General features: G+C 36.3%; 1 non-coding gene across 1 annotated transcript; it reads left to right on the forward strand.

Moving 5' to 3' along the window:
• Positions 1-6921: 6921 nt before the first annotated feature.
• Positions 6922-6993, forward strand: TRNAQ-UUG (transfer RNA glutamine (anticodon UUG)). Its single transcript has one exon. It is a non-coding gene; the product is annotated as a tRNA-Gln (tRNA).
• The last annotated feature ends 2655 nt before the right edge of the window (positions 6994-9648 follow it).

The raw sequence follows: 9648 nt of genomic DNA on the forward strand, positions 1-9648 counted from the left end.
AGTAAGTTCAAGTAACCTTCAAGTATTTTTCTACGTCAAAAATAAAGCTTTTTAATTCCTTAGCATCCCGGTTTCCATTTAAGGGGTTGTGTTCTTGGATTTTAAGTTTGTTAAGCCCACATGAACGTGGCTTGAGGTGTGGTTCTCTACAGCCCAACTTGTCAAACTCACTCGGGTGCTCATCAACCATGATGTCGTTCAACAAGAGAGACCTCGAAAATGACTGGATTATCGCATTAACCATTTGAATCACCTGCTCATCTCAACCATGACGTCGTTCAACAAGAGAGACCTCGAAAATGACTGGATTATCGCATTAACCATTTGAATTACCTGTTCATCTCAACCATGATGTCGTTCAACAAGAGAGACCGAAAACGACTGGATTATCGCATTAACCATTTGAAATTAAACAAAATATCTATAACATAACTCTAACAAAGGTACGAAGTTCATAAAAGATAAGAAAATAATATTCCATTGCTGGGAATCAAACCCGGGTCTCCTGGGTGAAAGCCAGATATCCTTACCGCTGGACAACAATGGATTTTTAGTGTAGATGTCCTGAAGTCTTTTGTCAGATCGCTGAAGAGTTTTAGCATGATCTTTTGCTTAATGTCTAACTCTTCGACACGTCCTTTCCTGTGTGTGTTAGAGTTCTCAGGGCTACCACGACGTTTCAAGCTGTTCGATTGTGTGGCTCTTTCTTCAAAAGATTCAATATAAAATGTTAGGTCTTTGATTGGCAACCCATCCAGGGGAGTGTCGATTGCATCAATTCCATCAACGATCTTCCCATGAGTTTATGGTTCATGACCCATTTTTTATACCATTCACCTTCGAGAAATACCATAGTTTTGCATCGTCCATGAGATGCATTGCGGCTAACGTAACTCTCAGGTCGTATGAGAAAGTTCCTGTAGCCCTCAACTCTCAGGTCGTATGATAGAGTTCTTAGAGCTACCGCGACATTTCGAGGTGTTCGATCGTGTGGCTTTTTCTTCAAAAGAGTCAACATCAAACGTCAGGTCTTTAATTGGCAACCCATCAAGGGGAGCGTCGATTGCATCAATTCCATCAACGGTCTTCCCATGAGTTTATGGTGCATGACCCATTTTTTATATCATCCACCTTCGAGCGCCACCGTCCATGAGATGCATTGTGGCCAACGTAACTCTTAGGTTCTATGAGCAAGTTCCTGTAACCTTCAAGTATTGTTCTACGTCAAAAATAAAGTTTTTTAATTCCTTAGCATCCTGGTTCCCATTTAAGGGTTTGTGTTTTTGGATTTTTAGTTTGTTAAGCCCAACATGAGCTTGGCTTGGGGTGTGGTTCTCTACGACCCTCCTTGTCAAATTTACTCTGGTGCTCATCTCAGTCATCTCAGTCATCTCAGCCATGATGGCGTTCAACAAAAGAGACCTTGAAAATGACCGGATTATCACATTAACCATTTGAATAACCTCAACCTCACTTGTTGAAATTGAACCAAATATCTATGACATAACACTATTAAAGGTTCAAAGTTCATAAAAGTCTTTTTAATCTAAGATACTATTGAACTTGACCATTATTGTGCCTCTCAAACCAAGTTCATAAAAGTCTTTTGAATTTAAGATACTATTGAAATCATCCATTATAGTGCTCCTCAAACCGGTAAAGTTTAAATATAATTGGTGACAAAAGATGAAACTATAAAATAAACGAAATAAGAAAATAAAATTTCATTTTCGAGAATCGAACTCGGGTCTCTTTGATGAAAGCCAGCTCTTCTGTGTAATGTCTAACTCTTCGACATATTTTTTTTTATGTGTGTGATAGAGTTCTCAGAGATACCGCCCCGTTTCTTGTTGTTTGATCATGTGGCTCTTTCTTGAAAAGAGTCAACATCAAACATTAGGTCTTTGATTGGAAACCCATACAGGGGAGCGTCGATTGCTTCAATTCCATCAATGGTCTTCCCATGATTTTTTGGTGCATGATCAGTTTTTTATACAATTCACCTTCAAGCGCCACCATAGTTTTGCATCGTCCATGAGATGCATTGTAGGCCAATGTAACTCTCAGGTCCTCCGAGCAAGTTCCTATAGTCTTGAAGTATAATTTCAAAACATATTAACGTATTTGATATGTTAAATATTAAAATAATTGATGTGTATCATAAACATTAAATAAAAATATATATTTGAAATTTGAATGAGATTCATATTAATCAAACATATATTATGATATTCTACTACATTTTAATATTATTGAAATAAGATATTATATCTTAATGTATTAGGTATTGAAATATATAATTTGACAAAAATTATCACAAGTTCACTTTAAATAGAACCCTAGGGTTAAGTCAAAAAGCATCGAACACTAAATACTGTGACATTTTAGGTGATATTTTGCAGAGGAAGCTGATAAGGTCTTCAAAGAGCATGTGGTCATGTCTCGCATTTTAGGTTAACAACATGGTGAAAAGAAACCAGAAATTCTGATACTGGTAATTAATTATAAACCTTTGAATAAGGTTTTGGAATAAATAAGATATCCAATCCAAAACAAAAATGATTTGATAAAAAGAATTTAGAGTCAAATGTTTTTATAAAATTCGACATGAAATTGGGATTTTGAAAAATTCTAGTTTCCTAAAAGGACAAATATAAAATAGCATTTAATGTCCAATTTAGAAAATATGAGAGTAACGCCATGCCATTTAGGCTAAATAACGCTCCATCCGAATTTCAGAAGATTATGAATGATATGTTCAATCCTTTCAAAAAAATTCGATAGTTTATATCGATGATGTGTTGATATTTTCTAAAACCATTAAGATCAACACTTTAAACATCTACATACATTCATTAATGTAATCAAAAGAAATCAGCTAGTTGTGTCCATACCCAAAATCAAATAATATCAAACTCAGATACGTTTTGCTAGATAGAAGTAAATTTTGTTGTGGTTTAATTTTAAAATTCGACCTATAAAAGAAGTTGAAAACACTTTGTTACCTGGGAGAATTTCTAACAAAGTCTCTCTTCTCTCTTCTGTCTTCTTAAACTGATACTAATCCAACCAATCATTTACATGGACTCAAAAGTTCAATTACCTATAAAAGAAGTTGAAAACACCTTGTGAAAGTATCTAAGGATACTACGACCTCTAGCTTTGCAAAATTCAGCGTTGTTGGCGCTTATCAAAATTGCTGCCAAAATAAAGTTTAACAAGTGGTTCTATGGTGTAGTGGTTAGCACTTTCGACTTAAAAACTCCGGCAGGAAATGATTGGACATTAAAGGATGTCAAATATATTCCTGGTCTCTGAAGGAACATGATCTCTATTGGTCAGTTGGACAGCACAGGTTATGCAACAAAGTTAGGGAAGAGTTCGTGGAAGATTATGAAGGGTGCTACGGTGGTAGCACGTGGCTCAAAATCTGGAACCTTATACACCACTGCAGGGTGTATGAACACAGCTGCTGTTGCTGAGAGTGCTTCAAATTCAAGTCTACACCACTGCTGAGAGTGCGAAAGGAATGAAGAGGCTGGCTGCGAAAGGAGTTTTAGAAGGTCTGAAATCTGTTGATGTGGGTCGTTGTGAGAACTACGTTATGAGCAAGCAGAAACGAGTTAGCTTCACAAGGACCGCCAGAGAATTGAAGAAAGTGTGATTGGAAATGGAACCAGATGTGGAGCAAGGTTCCAAGACCACGAAGCAAGTGGGAGTTGAGCTTGAGTTGCAGGGAAACTCACCTAGTGATGTTGTAGCAGATACTCAAGAAACTCCTGAGACTACTGCTGAGGAACCATATGTGGAGCAAGGTTCCAAGACAACAAAGCAAGTGGGAGTTGAGGTTGAGTTGCGGAGAAAATCACCAAGTGATCTTGTAGCAGATACTCAACAAACTCCTAAGGTTGTTGCGGAGGAATCAGCAGTGGAGCAACTGACACCTGAACTAGTGTTGAGAAGATCATCCTGTACTATCAGAGTACCAGATATGTATGTACCTTCATTACACTATCTGTTGCTGATGAAAGGGAACCACAACCCTTTGATGAGACTCTACAGTTGGAGGATACAACCAAGTAGGAGCAAGCCATGGATGATGGGACATCTAGGCTTCAAAAATGCGTTGTACTGAGATTGAGTACGTGGCAATAGTTGAAGCTGGAAAGAAGACGATATGGATGACTGACTATCTGGAAGAATGGGCAAGAAGCAGCACGAAGATTCTTAACAGAAATAGCCAGAGTGTCATACAGTTGGCGAAGGAACCCGGTCTATCATTTAAAGAGAAAACACATAAGACGATACCATTTCACTTGCAGGTTAGTGAAAGATGGTGATGTGTTTGGAGAATATAGAGGGTGCAAAGAATCCAGCAAACATGTTGACAAAAATGTGTTGATGTTGGAATATTGAGGTTGTGCAAAGCCTCAATTGATATGGTGCCATGAAGACCATGAAGATGCTCATGGTCGTTTGAGAATGAAATTCTTGGTTGACTAGATCAATCTCCAAGTGGAAGAATTGTTAGGTTATAGAGCCTGCGGCTTATTTATAGCTTGGTCGTTATATCCAGTAAAGCTATATTTGGTAAAGCTATATCCAGTACAGCTATATTTGGTAAAACTATATCCGGTAAACCTATATATGGTAAATAGCTATATATAGTAGATGGTTAAATCGGGTAAAGCTATATATAGTAAATGACTATATATAATAGATGGTTAAATCTGGTAAACCTATATATAGTAAACTGAACTATATATATCCCGTCCGCTAGAGCTTTGAAAAGTACTTTCTATTCTCTGTAATTCTCTCTTACTGTACCGTGAAGTCATCAATAGAAAAATCCTTTTAGCCAGAGTTCTCCTTGCACTTTTCTCTATCCTGTTCTTTGTGTTCATCTAGATCGAGCGTGTGCGTTGTTGTGTGATCCTAACAGGCCCTTCTATCTTGGATAGAAATTTGTTACACTTTTTGGACCGACACTATGTCTAAAGGGTCACTAAGGTTAAAATCCTACAAAATGGATCCATAGCTCAGTGGTAGAGAATTTGACCGGTCACCCGTTTGAACATGGTTGGGCCCTTTTATTTTGGAGAGACACTTTTTACACTTTTAGACTGACACTCTGTAGAAGGGGTCACTCAGGTTGAAATCATGCAAAATGGGTCCATAGCTCAGTGGTAAAGCATTTGACTGCAGATCAAGAGGTCACCTGTTTGAATTTGGTTGGGCCCTTTCATTTTACTTTGTTTTCAACCTCTTTTAACTTGCAATCCGTGCTTGGAGAACCCACCGAAATGTGAGTTTGTAACCCATCCGTTAGGGTTCTTGGAATGATTCTCGGGCCATGGTCTTGGGTGAAGGAACAGTTGGTTTTCTCACTTTGACATAACAATTCTTTTCTATTTTATATAATTTTTTTAAATATGGGTTCATTTCCAAATGCATGCTAACACCCTTATTGTTGAATAAATGACATGAAACTAGTTTCACATAGTAACGTTGCCTTTTGCTCCTATTGGTGGAAGGATAATAGGTCGATTATACCTATAGGGTAGTTTTAAGCGTGACAACGAGACTAATTTTTTTTTTAGTTAAAAATTAGAATTATAACAATCTGCCTAAAACCCTCAGACTAATTTTGCTTCATTTCTAAATGCAAGCAGACAGAGTATAAAAATGAAAACATGTAAATTATAAACTCAAACGTTTCAAAGAAATAAATAAGTTTTGATGGTACCCCAATGCTAACCAGAAAACAATCAACCAAATTTATTTCGAACATAGAAAACTTCATGTCTCCATCTTGTAAAGCCAATAAACCAAAGGGCCTAATATAGTAGAGAAATAAAAAAAATGTTACCCTCATCTGTGTTGTGTTGTGCTGTGCCATAAGTGATCAATGGATGTTGACTTTGACCAATTCCTACTATTTTTTTTCTATATTTTGAAACTATTTTAAACACTTTTTTCTTGTACTCCTTATAATTTTACGTTGTAAGGTTGTAAATATTTGTGCACGGGTGACTATTATGATTATTAGTCAACTGAGTTAAGTGGAAATAAATTTTGAAAATGAAATTAAAGTATTAATTTTGATGTCATCTTTACCTAATCATTAGTAATTCACAATGATAATATTCAAAATACTTGACAAAAAAGAATGGTCAACATAAGATATTTGAAACAAATAAATATTTTGTCCTCTGTGATATATCAAATCACTCATTTGAAATTCCTTAATAATAAACCTGAAGTCTTACATCTTTTATAGTGAAAAGTTCCTTAAATAGAAGTCTTATTAGATATTTCTAAGCATTTAGAGATCAACCAGACACAAAGCTAAACATTCTAAAAAAGATTAGGGGTTAAACTTTTAATTTAACTTAATTTAAGAAACTTATAATTTTTATATTATCAAGAGTTTAATTGAGCTACGTCAATTCAATCTAGTGGACCCAAGAATTGAACCAAACCAAACCAACTAGTTAGTAACATGATTTAGTGGAAGCATTTTCACGCAAAGTAGAAGCAATAATGGAGGGTTTGAAATAATATAGTTTTCACCCCTTGTTTCTCGAGTGAATATTGAAATAATATAGTTTTCATGTTAAGTTTTGCACGGAAGAAAGAAAGACGGGGATGTAAAGTATTATTTCAATTTGTTTGTAATATACAACAATATATAAATTAACTATAAGAAATATATAAAATTACATGTTCTCCAAGAGCTTCAATCAACACCGGAGGGTTACTTCTGCAACCACTCTAAAGGTGCTCAAGATCACAACGAGTTAGATAAAACAGCTCTAGAACTTTGAATCCAATAACTTGAGTTTGACTCATGATAGAATCACCCTTCTTGTGGAATCGGCATAAAATAGGAAAACCATTCCAAAATAAATTTTTACAAGGGGTTCTATGGTGTAGTGGTTAGCACTTTGGACTTTGAATCCAACGACCTGGGTTCAACTCCCAGTAGGACCTTTATGAAATGACCTTGATGTAAAAACACAGAATAAGGAACGACAACACAAGACATTTTAAAGCAAAACGTTGTTACCACTTCCTATGAGTGCATAGGTGGCGTTGTCATAATCGTAGCATCCTGCTGGCAAATCGTTGCAAATCGTGGTGCAGGCTGCTCATGGTACATATACCTAACATCTTGGGTCAAGCTTGGAACTTATAAGTTCTCTTAGGAAATAGCCCAACAACATGATATTGTGCACGTAGTATCTATCTATTAGAGACCAAGGGTACATCTGGGTCTATTTTTTTAGGGATACCACTTTAGTTATCCTAGGAGGTAAAGTCATATGGATTCATGAGCATTTTCTCCCATATCTTGGTTTCGCTAACTAAAGTTTTCCAATAACTCCCAAACTTCATTACCTTATATAACCTCTCGGGAAAAGGATTCATACAACATTTCATAAAATAAGATCTACTGAGAAAACCCGAGAAAGGTCAACTTTTGAGTTGACTTGGACAGTTTAGTTGAACTGGCCGTATCATCGTTTTCTTCCTCTGAACAGGAAGAAGATGCACATTTTTCGCATTGCCGCCATCTGAAACTCGGCCTGTACAGCCACATTTATAGTGTTTCTCTCCTCGATTTCTTCGTGAAACTTAAAGATGGATGTTACAAGAAAGGGCTTGAGAATTATTTGATAACTTCTCGTGGATCGTAGCCTAATATATTCGCTACAAAAGGTTATCCAAAATCTGATTTATCGCTCGAGATAAAACAAAGGATTTCTTATTGGGTAGCCAATTCTAGGGGTTTCAAGGCCGTATTTCTTCATTGAACCTCTTCCATATCCTATCTTCAGGCTCAAGGAATTGGTTTGGAGGAACGTCTTTGAGTGTAGGACCTTAATTTCTAGAAATCGTTCTCGGTATGCAACTCACTCGAAACGCCAGATTTTCGATCTCGTGGGTAGCTTATTCTACGACGTTTCAGCTCTGGATTCCTTCATCAAGTTTACTCAACTTCTTCCTCTGAAGCTAGAGGAATCCTTAATTTGAAGGAAAAGAGATCGTAGATAGGAATTTTGACTCTTATCCCCAATTTAATTTTGAAACCTATTTCCTTCAATTTGGAACGCTCTCGAGGTTATTTTTCTTCGTGGTCTTCTATGGAAGCATTCTTGCTCGACGAGTCATCATGTATCTTCGGGTTGGATTTTCAAGTTTTTCTTTGAAGTTCTTCAATGGAGGATTGAATTGGGGGAATGGTTTCTAGGCACTTTCAGCACTCTATTCCTTCATAGAACTTGTGGGTAATCTTGTTGAGAAACGATAGGAATAAGTTTGAAGAGAAATGGTGGAGGATTGCTCTCGAATTTGGAAGAAATTTGAGAGCAGGAGACCCATAATCTAAACGCTTATTGCCTTCGACTAGGGGATCGTCCTTTCTCGATTCTTATTCCATATTGTTGCTCCTACTTTAGACTTTATAGGAGGAGATTAAACCGACATTGAGAGCTTCAAATTCTTCGTTATTTAGAAGTTTGAAGAGAAATGGTGGAGGATTGCTCTCGAATTTGGAAGAAATCTGAGAGTAGGAGAAACACAATCTAAACGTTTATTGCCTTCAATTGGGGGATCGACCTTTCTCGATTCTTATACCGTATTGTTGCTCCTACTTCTGACTTTATAGGAGGAGCTTAAACCGACATTGAGAGCTCCAGAATCTTGGTTATTTAGAGATCGATCTTTCTGGATAATTTTTTGGTGATATCAACTCCGATCATGGCCTTATCGACCTTGGCTTTGCATACTAGTCGTTGGATGTGATGATCCGTGCGTGTTCGTTCTAGATCATATCAAATTTTGGAGGACATCCGACGGTTGAGATTTGAGTTTGAAAGATTTTGCTCGGATGGTCACGGTAGATGCTCTGATTCTAATTAGAGTGGCATTTCTATAATTATCCATTCTTCTAGGGGTATTTTGGTAATTTACCACTTTCCGAATATTTTATTATTATTTTTCTTGAAAAATCCAAAAATTTTCTACAAATTTCTCATCGCTTTTTTATCATTTTTCCCTTTTTTTTTTTTTAATCTTGAGATTCCTTCTAGATAAGGAATTACAAATCCAGAAAGATTTTTGATAATTGATAAAATGACTTTTTTGCTCTTTTGATTTACTTTTTGGTTTCCAATTCTTTTCAAAAGGCCTTTAACTCCCTGAAACACTTGTTAGGGTACACGAGTGACTTGACTAAGTCCTTTGTTCTTGCTTAATCCTTTAATTTTTTTCCTTTCTATCCATTGGGTCTTTCATGAGTGGCTTATTCTTATGGGAGATAATTTCCTTAATTTTTTGGGTGTTACATATACATACTCGTTACAAACACAAAATAAGAAGCAGACTTAAAAGAAGAACAAAAAATACTAGATTAAAAATAGAGGTTAGTCCATGGCCCACACTCCAAAGTCCGCTCTCATTCACGACCAACTCTTAGTTACTTGAAAAAAAATGATAAACATGGAGTGAGTAAAACTTAGTAAGTAGCCTACTAGTAGGTTCTTAATGGCGACCTTAAGCTAGGATATTACTTCTTGTTATGTTTTGAGGATCTTATACTAATCTTGAAAACCTTCTCCTAAAATAACCTTCAATTTTGTTCCC

The sequence above is a fragment of the Cucurbita pepo genome, chromosome 10, assembly GCF_057944985.1.
Source record: "Cucurbita pepo subsp. pepo isolate OVF chromosome 10, ASM5794498v1, whole genome shotgun sequence".
Classification (NCBI taxonomy): Eukaryota; Viridiplantae; Streptophyta; class Magnoliopsida; order Cucurbitales; family Cucurbitaceae; genus Cucurbita; species Cucurbita pepo.